Raw genomic sequence first — 17,089 nt, 5'->3', positions numbered from 1 at the left:
ACACCAAGAACCCAAATAACCCAATTAAAAAATGGTTCAGATCTAAAAAGAGAATTCTCAACACACGAATACCAAATGGCCCAGAAATACTTAAAGGCTTTGTTCAAAGTTTTCAGTCACCAGGGGAATGCAAACCAAAACACTCTGAGATTTCGTCTTACACTGGTCAGAATAGCTAAGATCAGAAACAGAAGCAAGAGCACATGCACCCGAGTTTGTGAATCAAGGAGGACACTGCTCCATTATTGGTAGAAATGCAAACTGCACAATCACATTGGAAATCAATTGGCAATTTCTCAGTTCTACTTCAAGACCTAGCTATACCACTCCTGGCCATATAGCCAAAGGATGCTTCATCACCCCACACAGACACTTGCTCAACTATGTTCATAGCAGCTTCATTCATAACTACCAGACACTGGAAACAACCTAGTTGTCTGTTAACTGAAGAATGGATGAAGAAAATGTACATCAACACAATGGAATGCTATTCAGCTGTTAAAAACAAAGACATAATTAATTTTGCAGGCAAAGGAGTGGAACTTAATAATATAATCCTGAATGAGATAACCCAGTCCCAAAGGACATTTAGAGTATGTACTCACTTATAAGTGAATATTAACTATAAAATACAGGTTACCTATGCTATACTCGGCAGACCTCTCCACACTTCAAGAACTTGTCAGAGCAATACTTTTACAAAATTCTAATGCTTGATGTGCCAGTGTTGGGGGATTCTCAGAGGGGGCCTAACCCTCTCAGAGGAGAAGGGGAGGAGGATAGGAGGGAGGATTATGAAAGAGGTGACCAGGAGGAGAGCAGTGAGCAGGATGTAAAGTAAACAAACAACCAAAAAGAGAAATTAGGATAGATATTTATTTACTTTGTTGACTATTAAAATCATCATTTGGCAGAATTAAGTCAGAGATTAAAGAACTAGTTCAGGGTTATGAGTTTGTAAACAGGAGCACTGGCATTTTAATATAGAATTCTAGGTCCAGGATATATGCAAAATTGATTATAGTAGAGTATCTTCATATAATCAATTAGTGGATTTTATTTTTATTTTTCTTACCACAAAAAAATCTGTTTCTACCTTATTGAATGAGTTCTCACTAAATGTATTTCAGTTGGAATGTTGCATGAGTACAATGACAAGCTGAATGTATGGAGAATAGTGAGAAGATCATCGAAGGACCCATTTGTCTTTGGTGCTAGGCAGGAGAAGGTTGGCCAGGAAGCCTCTTGGTTCTCTGAACTTTCCTAAGCTTGCCTACCAGCATGGGCCAAGCAAGGAATACGACCAACCTGATGAAAGTTTTCTATCTCAGATTTTCTGAATAAAGTAGTTTAGTAATTTAATTTTAGCTTGTTTGAGGCTATATAGCCATTAGGCAGCTGAGAGGATGGAGGCAAATTGAGGAGCAATAAAGGACTGAATAAAAGACTGAATATGTTTGCTTAGAATATGAAAATGAATATTGCTTCCTGACTGTGATCGCATGCTCCAGCTGCTGCTGGGTCTGATGGCCAGTTTTGTCAACTTGATACAAGCTAATGTGTTGGACAGAGGAACCCTAAATTAAGAAGCCTCCATAAGAATGGGATATAGGTAAAACTGTAGGATAATATCTTAATGAATGATGTGGAAGGGGCCAGCCCATCATCAGTGGTACCATCCCTGGGGTGGTAAGAAAGCAAGCTGAGCAAGCCATGGGGAAGAAGCCAGTAAATAGCAACCCTCCATGGTTTCTCCTTCAGTTACTGCCTCCATATCCAGCTTGAATTCCTGTCCTGACTTACTTTGAAGACCACAGTGACATGACAGTATAAGTCATATAATCCCTTTACTCCTCAACTTGCTTTTGATCATGGTGCTTCATTGCAGCAATAGACACCCAAACTAAGACAATAGGAGATCTCAGAAGGCCATCATGACCCATTATCTTGTGTCACACTTGAAAGTAGGGCAGGGTGAGTCAATGTTTCAAGTGATTGTCTTGGGAATTCATTATAACTTCTTCACATTAATATCATCTAAACCCTCTAAATAGGAGTTGTTTCAAATTATCTATCCTAGTTTTAGAAATGAGAAAGTAATTATTCTTGCTAATGTCCAGCAGATTTTTTGTTTTTGTTTTGTACTACCTCACCTATTGTTTCACATACTATGTCTCATGGTATGAAAAGAAATGAAACAGTGGTAACTATATGTTAAATATTTGTGTATTTTCAAACTCATTAAATGAAACCCATTAAATATATGCAGCTTTTTGGATACTAATTATGCCCTTAAATGTTTTTATAATGGATGGATATGGAGTATTGTAGGTAAGTATTTTTACTATGAAAGAAAAGTAAGTAAAACACATTTAAATGAAACAGTAAAGATTTATACATGTAAACAATTAGTTATGACTGCATAAGAATTAGAATGAAGTGGTGAGATGCAGGCAACTTTACAAAGATGCCCAGAAAATTTCATCCCCAGATCCAGATTAATGCAGATCCACTGAGGTGACTCAAATATCTCCACACTTCAAGAAGTTGTCAGAGAAACAACTTTACAAAATTCTAAGCAAGTCTTAATTGAAGTCTGGAAATATCAAAGTCATATGATACTAAAAAATATACTTTAAAAAATATAACAAGATAACTAAAAAACATACCACAGGTTTTTCTTAAGGAAGATTATGAAATGTCATGCTTACTGTATGGTAAGACTGAAATCTAAGAACAGGCTTGGCTGTCTTGGTGCAAACCTTTAATCCCAGCACTCAGGAGGCAGAGAAAGATGAATTGCTGTAGTCCAGGCCAACTGGTCTACAGAGCAAGTTCCAGGACAGCCAGGGCTACAATGAAATATCCTGTCTCAAAAAACCAAAACTACCCTTCCCTGTGAGAAATCTAGGAACAGAATAGGACTACTGAAAGAGAAGTGAGATGTGCTGGTAGGAAAGCCCTGACATCACACAGCATCTCAGCCTGGCATTTTGAAAGGAGGTGGTACCTACCCAAATTAAACAGCCAGATTATCCCAAGCTTTTCTAAATATCTCTTACAGCAGATCGTAACAACATTGAAGACTATTTATCTGGCTCATCTTAGTTCAAATAATTCTCTCCCATCTTTCAGTGGAAACAAAATAGTTATTCATCTACACATAGGACAAAGACTGCAGTTCATACCTAATATACATGAAGGTTACTCTGAAATTCCTATTTAACATTATAAAACACTAGGGAAGATATTATAAAAATATTTCTATGAAACTGAACTTGTTTGAAGAGTGAGTTAGCCATGCGAACAATGAAGGTCAGGTCATAAAAAGAAAGTGTTCTGCAGTCTGTGTACAGTTGAAATGGGAAGAAGGATGAAGAAAAAAAATAAAGAGCAGCATAGTTATTTTGACTGGTAAAGAAAGTAGAACTACGTTTTATCCAGCATATAGGCACACATGCAAAGCAATTTTGAGAGGGCCAGTGGTGCCATTATTTCTTATAACAGTCAAGTCCAGTTTGTATGAATCTAGACACAAAAATCAATATTACATATGTCCTTTCAAAATGAGCCACAGATAATCTTTTAACTGCCAGATATATTGATAAATCAGCTGGACATTAATGTTATCTGATTCTTTCACAGATAAGGAGGCCACATTTTTTGTGATATCTATAGATTGTTTTAGACAGGAATAAATTCCTAGAGGAACGGATGGTGAGAAAAAGAAGATAAAGTGTATACTAATAAATTCAGTGTGATTCTTTTTGTATTTTTTGGAAAATGGGCAGATTTAGCAAGCTTTTTGACAAAGTTACAACTCACACTTTATGGAAATATGTCTGGGACTGAGGAGACATAGATGTCCCAGTGACTGACAATGTTTGGATATCAGGACACTCTCTAAATAGATTAGACTAGGTAAGAAAGAAATGCAATGCATTTCCATGATTTTAATATCTTGAAATAGTATTGGTATTAATAAGAAATCTCAGATCATATGTAAGATTTTTGAAAGAATAAAGATACATAGATCCTCTCAATACAGCATATGTATCATTTATCTTATGGATCATATATGTACTATGTATCTTTAGCCTAGTAAATATATGTCAAACAGATTATTTTTACATTTGTCATATATAAAGTGTCAAAAAGTAAGAATCCCACACAATAGTGTGAGTTTGGATACTACTACTGAATTAACCTTGTGAAACATGGATATAGTTAAAATGTAAAAAATTAACTCTGCTTTTAGGACACATGCCTCTGAATGCTATCCAATCCCAAATGTATACATTGGTGTTAGAAGGTTGATTGAAAATAATTGCCTTAAAGCTGGGACTTTCTGTTTTGTCTGCAGCTACATTATGAAATTCAGAACAAGACTCTTATGAGAAATTTATGATGTTTGTAGAATAAATGTTGAATTTATTGTCAAACATTAGCAATTCTCAAGAGCTCCGGTGATATTAAGTGCACTGTGCTGTGGAAAATAAGACACACATATTATTAGGCTCAAGTGAAATTCCAATCAGGAAAGTGCTTCCTAAACTCTACCCATTGTGAACCATTATTGCCATGCGATGTGTCCTTTGCTTTTCAAAATTAACTCCTATGAGCTAATCAATAAATGAACAAAAGTCAACCAAGACTTTAATTTCTTAGTGACAATACCTTGCTGGAAATGTTTCTTTGTCCTTTTCATAACGTCTCATGTCCCAGGGTATTCTGGCCACTTCTTCCTTTGCACTCCACAGGGGTTTGAAAGAGAAATGTCTCCCCTAAGCTGACATTTTTACACTTGTTCACAGTGAGTGGTGCTGTTAGGGAGACTTAGGAAGTGTGACCATGCAGGAGAGAATACATTGTTTGGGGTGGGTTTCAAGAGTATATACCCTTACCTGACTCCCAGTTTGCTCTTTCTTCTTCATATTTGTGACTGAGAGGACAAGGTTTTAGCTCTCTGCCATAGCTGTCACACTCAGCTTTTGTCATACCTCCTTACCATGATGGATTTCTATCTGTGGGGTAACCACCAGTCTGAGTAAATCCTTACTTCTCTAAGTTGTCATAGCCATGTTGTTTTAACATGCAAACCTTACACTTTTGAACATGCTTCTTTTCACACAGTCCTCTAAAATAACAATGGAATTAGGTTTTGAAACCTAAATTTCTGCCTCCACTGACTGGGATCTCACAATCAAAAGCTTTAGAGAGTCTTCACAGAAAATTATTTTTTTTTTATAAGAACTTACCTCATTTTATAATCATAGTGTCCTTAGTTCGAGCAACTTTGCTTTGGTCAGTTTGCAACTACACAACTCATAGTGTTATTATTTGCAGATACTTTGTTTTGTTTTGTTTTGTTTTGACTTTCTCTTCTAAATATATGAAAACTGTGTATGACAATCAACCATATCTGATTCCGCCCACTGGAGCCTAGCACAGACACCTCGTGTGCTGGTTTGAATGACATGTATCCTATCCCATAGTTTCAGACATTTGAATATGTGTTGGTAACACTGTTTGGGGTAGGTTAAAGAATGGTGGTGTTGCTAGAGGAAGGTTGTCAGTGAAGGTAGAAATTCATGTTTTAAAATCATCTCACTTCTCCTGGTTTACTTTCTACCTGTAGTTAACAATGTGAGCTGTAAGTTCTAAGCTTCCAGCTCAATTTCCAAAGCCTACTTGTTTCCATGATTCCACACTGTGATGGAGCTGAAACCTTATCCTGCTGGAATTAAAGCTCCAAATAAGCCTTTCTGTTACAAGTTTCCCAGTCATGACATTTTATCACAATAGCAAAAAATTAACTAACACAAAACTTGGTAGATGTATTGGGCTAATTCTGTGCCAGGTCTGATTCAATTGTTGTTTTAGAGAAATACGGGAAATTTTTACACTTTAGAATAGAACAATGCTGAACACTGTAGGCAGTACTTAATTGAATGTTCTGGTAGGATCTTGGAAGATGGTCTTTAGCGATCATGGATCATCAAGACCCAAATAATAAACTTTCAGAGAGGAAAAAATAGCAAATAGGCAAGGGGCCCTGCCTATAATATTTTGATAAAAAATGAAGCTGGTTTCTAACCTTGCTCTAACAGTTTACTTGAGGTAAATTGAAAATGAATGGACTAAATGTTTTAGTGGGAGAGATTTTAAGGAAGCCTAATATTGAATCTCTTACATGGTTATTTGTAATCACTCTTATGCAGATATATAATGAAAAAACCACATATAGGGCAGAGAGAAATTACAAACTTTACAGTTTGAAATAAATAAAACAAAACAACCAGGAAACTGTGGTTTGTGCTGTAGCCAAATCTTGTGCTGAAAAAGATAAAGATTAAGGGGGAGCTTGAGCTGAATTGGCATACAGGGAAGAGTGGCTTCAAGAATGTCACCCAGCTACCTTCTAGTTTGTGAAAGGTAGAAGCTTAGGAGTTTTTCTGCTGCCAGAAATAACAAATAAAAGCTGCTGCAACTGAGATTCAAGGCAGCCAAGAACATCTCAAGATGCTCAATAAAACTGAAAGTGGTCTCTACTTGCTGATGACTTTAGAGTCATGAAAGAATTAAGAGTAAAGTAGGCATAGGATATACCCCCCCCACACCACCGGTGATTTCAAGAGCCCCCTTGCCTACTATGTACAAGGGGAGTCCCTAAACCAAGTTCCTGAGAGGTCAGTAGGTAAAACTGTTAAAGTGAATCCCACATTGTGTTGAAGTCTGGAAGGTGTTGGAGATACTAGAGCCGTGGCATATTTGGTAAAGAATGCTGTACACAAGGAATGGAATCAATGCAAGAGACATGTAGGCAGCAAGACTGTAGGGGAAGAGCTGTCAAAGCCCTTTGAGAACTTACATGGATCTTGAGAATTTGGTGTTTGCTCTATTGGATTTTGGTCTTGCTTTGGTCCAGTATTTTCTTATTCTGCCCCAATTCTTTCATTTTGGAATGGTAATATATGCTCTGCATCATTATATGTTGTAAGTATATAATTTTTTTTTTGTTTTTTCGAGACAGGGTTTCTCTGTGTAGCCCTGGCTGTCCTGGAACTCACTCTGTAGACCAGGCTAGCCTCGAACACAGAAATCCCACTGTCTCTGCCTCCCAAGTGCTGGGATTAAAGGCGTGAGCCACCACCGCCTGGCAAGTATATGATTTTTAAATTCACTTTTGGTTATGATCAAAATTTTACCTTGAGTCCCAGAAGAAACAGAACTTTAAAACTGCACTGAGCTTTAAAGTATATGGGACCTTTTGGAATTGGAGCAATTATATTGCTATAACTATTTGAGAGGGAAGTAAGTAAATAGTATATAGTTATTGAATGAGATGTCCCTCATAATCTCAGCCATTTGAATACTTTATTCCCAGTTAGCGTTGTTTGAGAAGGCTTCCTCTCTGGAGGAAGTATGTCACTGTGGATGAGCTTTGAGTTTTCAAAAAGACTCAAGACTCGGACCCATCAAATGATCATCCATCATGACCAAGTAGGCTTCATCCCAGGAATGCAGGGATGGTTTAATATATGGAAATCCATCAATGTAATCCACTATAAAAACAAACTCAAAGACAAAAACCTCATAATCATCTCATTAGATGCTGAGAAAACGTTTGGCAAAACTCCATCATCCCTTCATGATAAAGGTCGTGGAAAGATCAGGAATTCAAGGCCCATACCTAAACATAATAAAAACAATATACAGTAAACCAGTTGCCAACATCAAACTAAATGGAGAGAAACTCGAAGCAATCCCACTAAAATCAGAAACTAGACAAGGCTGCCACTTTCTTCCTACCTATTCAATATGGTACTTGAAGTCCTAGCCAGAGCAATTCGAAAACAAAAGGAGATCAACGGGATACAAATTGGAAAGGAAGAAGTCAAAATATTACTATTTGCAGATGATAGGATAGTATATACAAGTGACCCCAAATATTTCACCACAGAACTCCTAAACCTGATAAACAGCTTCAGTGCAGTAGCTGGATATAAAATTAACTCAAACAAATCAATTGCCTTTCTCTACACAAAGGATAAATGGACTGAGAAAGAAATTAGGAAAACACCCTTTACAATAGTCACAAATAATATAAAGTACTTTGGTGTGACTCTAACTAAGGAAGTGAAAGATCTGTATGATAAGTACTTCAAGTCTCTGAAGAAAGAAATTGAAGAAGATATCTGAAGATGGAAAGATCTCCCAAGATGGAAAGATCTACCATGCTCCTGGACTGGCAGGATTAATATAATAAAAATGTCTATCCTGCCGAAAGCAATCTACAGATTCAATGCAATCCCCATCAAAATTCCAACTCAATTCTTCACTGAGTTAGAAAGTGCCATTTGCAAGTTCATCTGGAACAATAATAATAATAAAAAAAACCTAGGATAGCAAAAATTATTCTCAATAATTAAAGAACCTCTGGTGGAATCACCATGCTTGACATTAAGCTGTACTACAGAGCAATTGTAATAAAAACTGCATGGTATTGGTACAGTGACAGACAGGTAGATCAGTGGAATAAAATTGAAGACCCAGAAATGAATCTGCACAACTATGGTCACTTGATCTTTGACAAGGGATCTAAAACCATCCAGTGGAAAAAAGACAGCATTTTCAACAAATGGTGCTGGCACAACTGGTTGTTATCATGTAGAAGAATGTGAACTGATACATTCTTATCTCCTTGTACAAAGCTCAAGTCTAAGTGGATCAAAGACCTCCACATAAAACCAGAGACACTGAAATTAATAGAGGAGAAAGTGGTGAAAAGCCTTGAAGATATGGGCACAGGAATAAATTCCTAGTCAGAACAGCAATGGCATGCGGTGTAAGGTCAAGAATTGACAAATGGGACCTCATAAAATTGCAAAGTTTCTGTAAGGCAAAAAACAGTGTCAATCAGGCAAAAAGGCCACCAAAAAATTGGGAAACGATTTTTACCAATCCTAAATCTGATAGGGGACTAAGATCCAATATATACAAAGAGCTCAAGAAGCTGAACTCCAGAAATTCAAATAACCCCATTAAAATGGGGTACAGAGCTAAACAAAGAATTCTCAACTGAGGAATACCGAATGGCTTAGAATGACCTGAAAAAATGTTCAACATCCTTAATCACCAGGAAAATGCAAATCAAAACAACCTTGAGATTCCACCTCACACCAGTCAGAATTGCTAAGATCAAAAATTCAGGTGACAGCAGATGCTGGCGGGGGTGTGGAGAAAGAGGAACACTCCTCCATTGTTGGTGGGATTGCAAGCTTGTACAACCACTCTCGAAGTCAGTCTGGAGGTTCCTCAGAAAACTGGACATAACACATCCAGAAGATTCAGCAATACCACTCCTGAGCATATACCCAGAAGAAGTTCCAACTGGTATTAAGAACACATGTTCTACTATGTTCATAGCAGCTTTATTCATAATAGCCAGAAGCCAGAAAGAATCCAGATGTCCCTCAACAGAAGAATGGATACAGAAAATGTTGTACATTTACACACACAATGGAGTACTACTCAGCTATTGAAAACAATGGATTTATGAAATTATTGGATAAATGTATGCATCTGGAGGATATCATCCTTATTGAGGTAACCCAATCACAAAAGAAGTCAATAGCTATGCACTCACTGATAAGTGAATATTAGCCCAGAAACATAGAACACCCTAGATATAATTTGCAAAACACAAGAAAATCAAGAAGAGGGAAGACCAATGGGTGGATACTTAGTTCCTCCTTAGACTAGGGGACAAAATACCCATGATAGGAGTTACAGAGACAAAGTTTGGAGCTAAGATGAAAGGATGGACTATCCAGCGACTACCCCTCCTGGGGATCCATCTCATAATCAGCCACCAAACCCAGACACTATTGTATATGCCAGCAAGATTTTGATGAAGGGACCCTGGTATAGCTGTCTCCTGTGAGGCTATGCCAGTGCCTGGCAAACACAGAAGTGGATGCTCACAGTCACCTATAGGATGGAATACAGGGCCCCCAATGGAGAAGCTAGAGAAAGCACCCAAGGGGCTGAAGGTGTCTGCAACCCTATAGGTGGAACAACAATGTGAACTAACCAGTACCCCCAGAGCTTGTGTCTCTAGCTGCATATATAGCAGAAGATGGCCTAGTTGGCCATCACTGGGAAGAGGGGCCCCTTGGTCTAGTAAACTTTATATGCCCCAGTACAGGGGAAAGCCAGGGCCAAGAAGTGGGAGTGGGTGGGTAGAGGAACAGTGCTGGGGGAGGGTATAGGGGACTTTCAGGATAGCATTTGAAATTTGAAATATATATAAAGAAAATATCTAATAAAAAATAAGACTCAGACCAATTTAAATTTAATCTCTCCTTTCTGTTTTTCTTAAGATTGGAGAATGTAAGCTCTTAATTCTCAGTTTCCAGCTCTCCTTGAGATGCTGTCCTTTGCCATGTTCCTCCAGTATGATATTAATGAACTCTTGTCCCTCTGGAATTATAAGTTCCCCCAAGAAACCTTTCTTCTATAATGTGCCTTGGTCATGGTGTTTTATCAAAACAATGGAAAATTAACTAATATAGTTATCACATAATAAATGTTGAATATATACTTCTATTGAACTAAATATAAATTTTGCTTTTTGTAGTGATTTTGAGTGTTAGCTACACCAAATTAAGGCAAAGCCTTATAGCTGAGAAATAATATTAAATCCAAGTCAGGTACGTAGAATGGATTGAAATTTTTTTTATTTACCTCAATGGTGTGGAATTTTGTCTGGCTATTTATAATTTAAAAATGGTACGTCAAAGTTGTATTTTAGTAACTTTTCATGTTAATTTGCATAATGATTCTGATCATTAGACTCTTTTCATAAAATCATATCATAGATACCTCTGCTAAATGACAAACATAAGTCAAAATTTGAAAGCGATGTAACTTAGACTGATTCTTCTTGCATAAAGCAAAAAATACTACTTATTCATATTTATGAATTTAATTCTGAATTATAAGGCATCCTTGAACAGTAGTCCTTTTTATTAAACAAGAGGAGAAGGTTAGTTTATTGATCCCACAATTGTATATATTATCTGAGGAGGGTGTATTTTCAGATTCAAATACTATGGACAGTATTTAAGAAATGGACATCAGGAAAAATGGGCTTTCTAAAGCACATGCTCGGGGAAAGCTTAAAGCTAGATGTTAATCTCAGGTCTCACAGAAGAATGCCAAGTCTTATATTTCAGTGAGCTTTGAAGGCCAACATTGACTATGCACTTTTCCTCACTTTTACAGAGATAAATGTTCAGAGCTTCCCTTGATCTATATGTGTACTTCATGACAGCACCTTTGTTTTAAGCCCATACATCAGAGTCATCAAGTTATAGGTAAGAATATGGCATCGCAATATGTTTGTACTACTTTTGGTCACTGAACTCCAGCAAGTAGTTAACTTTTAAGAAATCCTTAATGACGTGGTGACATTTACATAGGTGACAAAAGAGTGAAGAAGAAAGCACCAATTTGTAAAAGATTATATATTACAGACCAGGAACATTTTGACCCACTCTGTTCAGAAGGGCTGTGTGGTAAAGGAGTAGGAATAAAGCTGTCTATGTAAGGTTATCAAATCCCTTGAAAACTTGATGGTCTTCAAACTTGACTCACACAAGGTAGGATGCCTTTGAAGATTTTTAAGCAGATAGAAAAGTACCTGAAATTGTCTACACTGCTTTGTATTACTTATGGAATTCATTGATAGGTTCTGAGTTGAAAATTATTGGGATTGTGAATTTGATAGTGATTGTTGGAAAACAATGCTTTTTTTGGAGAGATATAAGCACGAGTAGACACTAAACATGTATATTAGCTTCTATCCTTCCTTTCTAAGGCTTTAGGAGTTCATGGTGTCTTTCTTTTATTCTTGTACTGATCATATTTTTCAAAAATATACCAGGTATAAAATAATACTTCTCTTTTTTCGGATCTCACAAAAGTTCTCAGTGAAAGAAAGCAGCCAGACAGGGATGTTGTCTTAGGCCAGTTTCTATGGCTATAAGAAAATGTACAAAGCTGCATAATCTGTAAAGAAAATAAGTTTATTTTAGCTTGTGTCTTTTGTAAATGGGTAAGTGCCAGCTCTGCTCTGGGCTCTGTGCTGTTCCATTCACAGTGGGGAAACCGAAGTGTGATCAGATATACAGAAGAAAGGGTCATGTGGTAAGGTAGAGAGTGTAAGAATGAGCCAGAGAAGCTGTGCTTGGTTTATATCAACCCTCACTTATGGCAGATCACCCACACTGTGGGGTCTATGTTAACCACTACATGAAGGTAGGAATACTTTTCAACTAATTGCTTCTTAAAAATCCCAGTACCTCTCAGGACTACCATATGGGAAATCAAATTTTGGAATGTGTTCTGGTGGGGACAAACCATATCTAAACAACAGCAGATAAGGCCTGAAATTCTCAAAAGCAACATTGCCAAGAGAAATGCACTTTATACAACTATTAACTTTATACCAACAGATGGTGGGTAAGTCTATATCCAACACATTTTAAGAGAAAGTTGAATAATTCATGAAAATACAAGCATAATTAAGACTTGGATATTCAGTGTGGTTCAGCTATAGCTACGGTACATTAAAACATTTGAGTTTCTCACTTATAAATTATTGTTTACTGAAGTCTCTCTTTCAGGTCTTGCATTTGGGGTCCTCAACTGTTATCAACCATCATTTATTGAAAGACTATCTCAGTTGAGATGGATGTGCTGGATACCACTGTAATCACAGCACTCCAGCTCAGATAGGAAGGTTGAAGCCAGCCTGGGTTATATAGCTGACCTGTCTCAAAAAAGGAAATGTGTGTGGGGTTAGTGTTTGCATCTAGTGATGCAGAGGGATCAGAGGTTTGGTAGATTTTAATATTTATACTAACCAAGGGTTTAAAATTCTTCTCTACACCTAGTTTGTCTAGAGTTAAGTGTGTAGACTCAAATGAAAAATACTTACTTAGTAGTAAATGAACTAAGACCTGCCAGTCAGAACCCATAAAGGCCTTTTAAAAATCTTATTTTATTTTATATCTTGATATTGTAATTTAATTGCATAATTTCCCCCTTATATCACTTTGTACTTCTTGTAGTTTTAAAAACTCATGTCCTCCTTTTAAAATGCCTAAACATGTAATTATAATCCAGTCTGTCTAATGTGTGAATGTGCATGTGTGTGCATGTGTGTTTTACTTGCTGACAATTTGGCATTGAATAAACAATGTGAGGCAACCAAAAGAAATAGTAACAGGACATAATATTTTGGGAGTCTCTTGGACAATCCTGACCAACAACTCAAAAGAAGGATTCTCATGATTTATGTTAAGTATTTTGTTGGCTGATCTTTGGCTCTTGGAAGAAGCATTGTCTGCCCACATTGGGAAATATATATATATATATATATATATATATATATTCACTTATGTTATTCCCATCCCCTATTGCTTCTTCAACACCATTTTTCAGGGAACGGTCCATTTTTGTTTTTCTTGTTTTGTAGTTACCATATATTACCCACTCTCATTTGAAGATTTAAAGCAGAAGTCTCTGTTGAAAGAAAGTTTACAATGTTTCTCTTTCTAGGTCCAGGTTATCATACTCAAATATTATCTTTTGTAGTTACATCCATTTATCTGAAATTTTCATAGTTTCATTTTTTATAGCAAAATAGTATTCCATTGCACATCCATACTACATTTTTTTTCATTCATTGGTCAGTTGATGGAAATTTATGGTATGTTCATTTCTTAGCTATTGTGACTAGAGCAGTTAATGAACATGGTTGAACAAGTATCTGTAACAAAGAATGTAGAGTCCTTTGGATATATGTTAAAGAGTAGTATAAACTGATCATATGGAAGATTTATTTTTAGCTTCTAAAGTATTATTCACAATCATTTCTTGGTTGGTCCACTTTTCTATTCCTTCAACAGTGAATGGAATTACCCTATCTCCTACAACCTTCCCAGAAATTGTTGGTTACTATACTGATTTTCCCCCACTTTTATTGGGATAAGATAAAAATATCCAAGCTATTTGATTTGTATTTACCTAATGGCTATGGAAGGGGAATGATAAATATTTCTGAGGCATTTCTAAACCATTATTTTCTTCTTTTTAGAACTCTTTGTTAAGGTCCCAGACATTTTTTCATGACTCATTTGTTTTTATGATGTTTTGTATTTTGAGTTCTTTATAGATTCTAGATATTAATCCTCCATCAGATGTATTCTCACATTCTATGGGCTTTCTCTTTTCCAACCAATTTTTTTCATTGCAGGGCTTTTTAGTTATTAAAGTCCCATTGTGAGTTGTTTGGGCAAATAAAGTTGAAAAGGTCTTTAGATGAGTAACTCATTGACCTCAGCATGGTAAAAACTAAACAAATATGAGAAACCACAATGAAGTCCTATCCAACTGTTGGCTCACAGATCTGCATCAGCCATATAAAATCCCTTCCACCTCTCTTACCCACTATTCCATTGGCTTCCCTTTTACCCCTTCCCTTTCCTCTGGCTGCCCCAATACCTTTGAGGAATAAGACACTTATTAATGTACTCTGGAGCATCTTTCCATCACAGACATTTATATCCAGTTTGGAAAGCAGACCCTGCCAACGAAGCTTCCTAGAGGAGAGGACATGAGATGAATCTGAAGTTCCTGAGGTGCCCTTCAAGGTTCTTCTCTTTTAATGACAATCTACAAAAAACCCAGGTCTAATGTTATTATTGTGAGTTAGGTCTAGCTTCTCTATTCAAGGTTCTGAGGGTATCTTCTGCTGGTTGCACTTCTGATTTCAGATCTTCTGCCCTATCTGACACTTTATAGTGAGATGTCCTTGCTTCTGTCCTATTTCCAAAAGGCACATTTACATCCTGTTCCATAAATGCTTCTTTCCTAGCTTGCCACCATTGTGACCAATATTAAGTTTCTAAGTATGCCACCAATAAAATAAACCTGCATCATTAACACCTACTATTTAGCTCTACACAATAGCATATATAAATCTCCAAATGAAAAATACTATTTATTTCTTATAGGCATGCAGGCAGGTAAATCCATGATATTCCATAAGCCCAGTGCTTAAAACTTTGAGCTCTTCAGAGAGCATTGACAATATTTAAGAACTGGGGGGAAAATGAAGGAAGAACATTATTGCAAAGCACAAAAAGAAATAGCCCAGAAATGAGTTTTAAAACCAAACCAGTTCTAATGTCATTAATTGTTAAATTTCATGACCACTTAAAACAATTAGTAGCTTATTTAGATTATTTAACTTTATTTAACTCAAAGAATTTCCAGGTATGTATTTTGATGCTAAGACTATAGAAACATTAGATGGATATTAAAGCACTTGGCTCATGGTCAAAATTTAAAATCAAATTAAAAATACCTTTAAAATTTTATAGTCAAAATAACCCTCTAATAAAATATGATATACCTATTAAAATTAATATGCTTCAAGTTATGCAGGCAGGACCTTGAGAAAAGTGCCAAAGCCCTTGCAATAATCTCACAGCTCTGTTTACTATGCTTGGTCCTAATGGGTATGACGTGTATGAGACAATGCACTGTAAGAGAGCCCAAAGACACAGTAAAGGAGTCTCAGGAACAAATAAAGCAAGTATGTAGAATATAACATAACAAAAATACAGGTACATAGTCAGGCTTGGGAGACTGCTTAGTGGGTAAAGTTCCTGCTGTGCAAGAAGAGGACCTGAGTCCTGATCTGTAGCACCCACATGGCACCAGACATGACTGAAATCCCCAGAACTGGTAGAGTAAAAACAGGCTGTTCTGCAAACTTGTTGATGTGACGAAAAAAAACTTGGATCCTGGTTCAGTGGTACCATGTCTATGAAAACAAGATGGATAGTAACTGAGAAAAACACTTGACATCTACCACATCCTCAAAATTGCATGCAGACAGCACACCGAGATATACACTCTAGCTGGGAAGATTCTCAGACATAGTATATATTCTATTGGATGTTTAGCTCATTTAGGTTGCTCACTGCATTGTTATAGCTCTAAAAGGAGCACCCAACATCATCCCTGCATACTGTCAGGCACTGTATAATGACAGTACTACATTCTGTTTATAATTGTAACTTTGAGAACATCAGAATATTCTTGCTTATACAATGATGAGTATTATGTCACCTGGAGTCAGAATCATAGCCCACTAATTTTTATACGTGGTCTGATGTCTAACAAAAATGTATTTAGCTATGCATGATTTTGGGAGCATGTGCATGCGGTGTGTGTGTATGTGTGTGTTTGTGTGTGTGTGTGTGTCTGTGTGTGTGTGTGTGTGTGTGTGCACGCATGTGTAGGTGGTTATAGTGAATTGTCTCATGTGATACAGATACAGAGAAGTCTGAAAATCTCGTATCTGTAAGCTGGGAACCACCCAAGCTGATCCATTGAGCACACCAACACCTGAGAACCATGGAAAACCTCATTCAAGGGCAACAGAGGATGCACCAAGTCAATCCAGTTTAAGCAGAGATGCAGGTAAAAAAATTTTTTTCTCTAATTGTTCTCTAATTTACATTTTGTTCTATTAGATCCTTAATAGATAGAATGACACGCAGCCAGTACAGATAAGTTAACCTACTGATATATCTTTATGTCCTCCTGAAGCCGTCTTGCAGGAAAACCAGAAATGTTTACCTCGGGGTCTCTGTGGCCCAGGTAATTGTATACAGAAAGTTAATAACTGCATTAAGGCTGATATCCAATATTGTGGAGTCCCTTGCTGGCTATCTCTTATGAGAATACTTACCATAGATTTTTGGAAACTAAAACAGACTTCCTTGAGAAAGGCAGATTCACGATTGAAAGTGAAAGGATTTATAAAGCGTTAACTTGGACACCAACTCATATATGTATGAATTGTACTTGTAATTCTGGCATTAATTTTTCCTTCTCTGTCCTAAGGAACTAATCTTAATGATGGCTGCCAATTAATGTCAGGGTTGGGTTTTTCACACATTTTATCCATATCTTTTGTTTTTCACATTATTCTTGTCCTGTAGAG

This window comes from Mus caroli, unplaced genomic scaffold (genome assembly GCF_978045245.1).
Source record: "Mus caroli unplaced genomic scaffold, Mus_caroli_1 scaffold_7, whole genome shotgun sequence".
Lineage (NCBI taxonomy): Eukaryota > Metazoa > Chordata > Mammalia > Rodentia > Muridae > Mus > Mus caroli.
The sequence above is the reverse complement of the archived record's forward strand: the minus strand, read 5'-3'. Positions refer to the sequence as shown.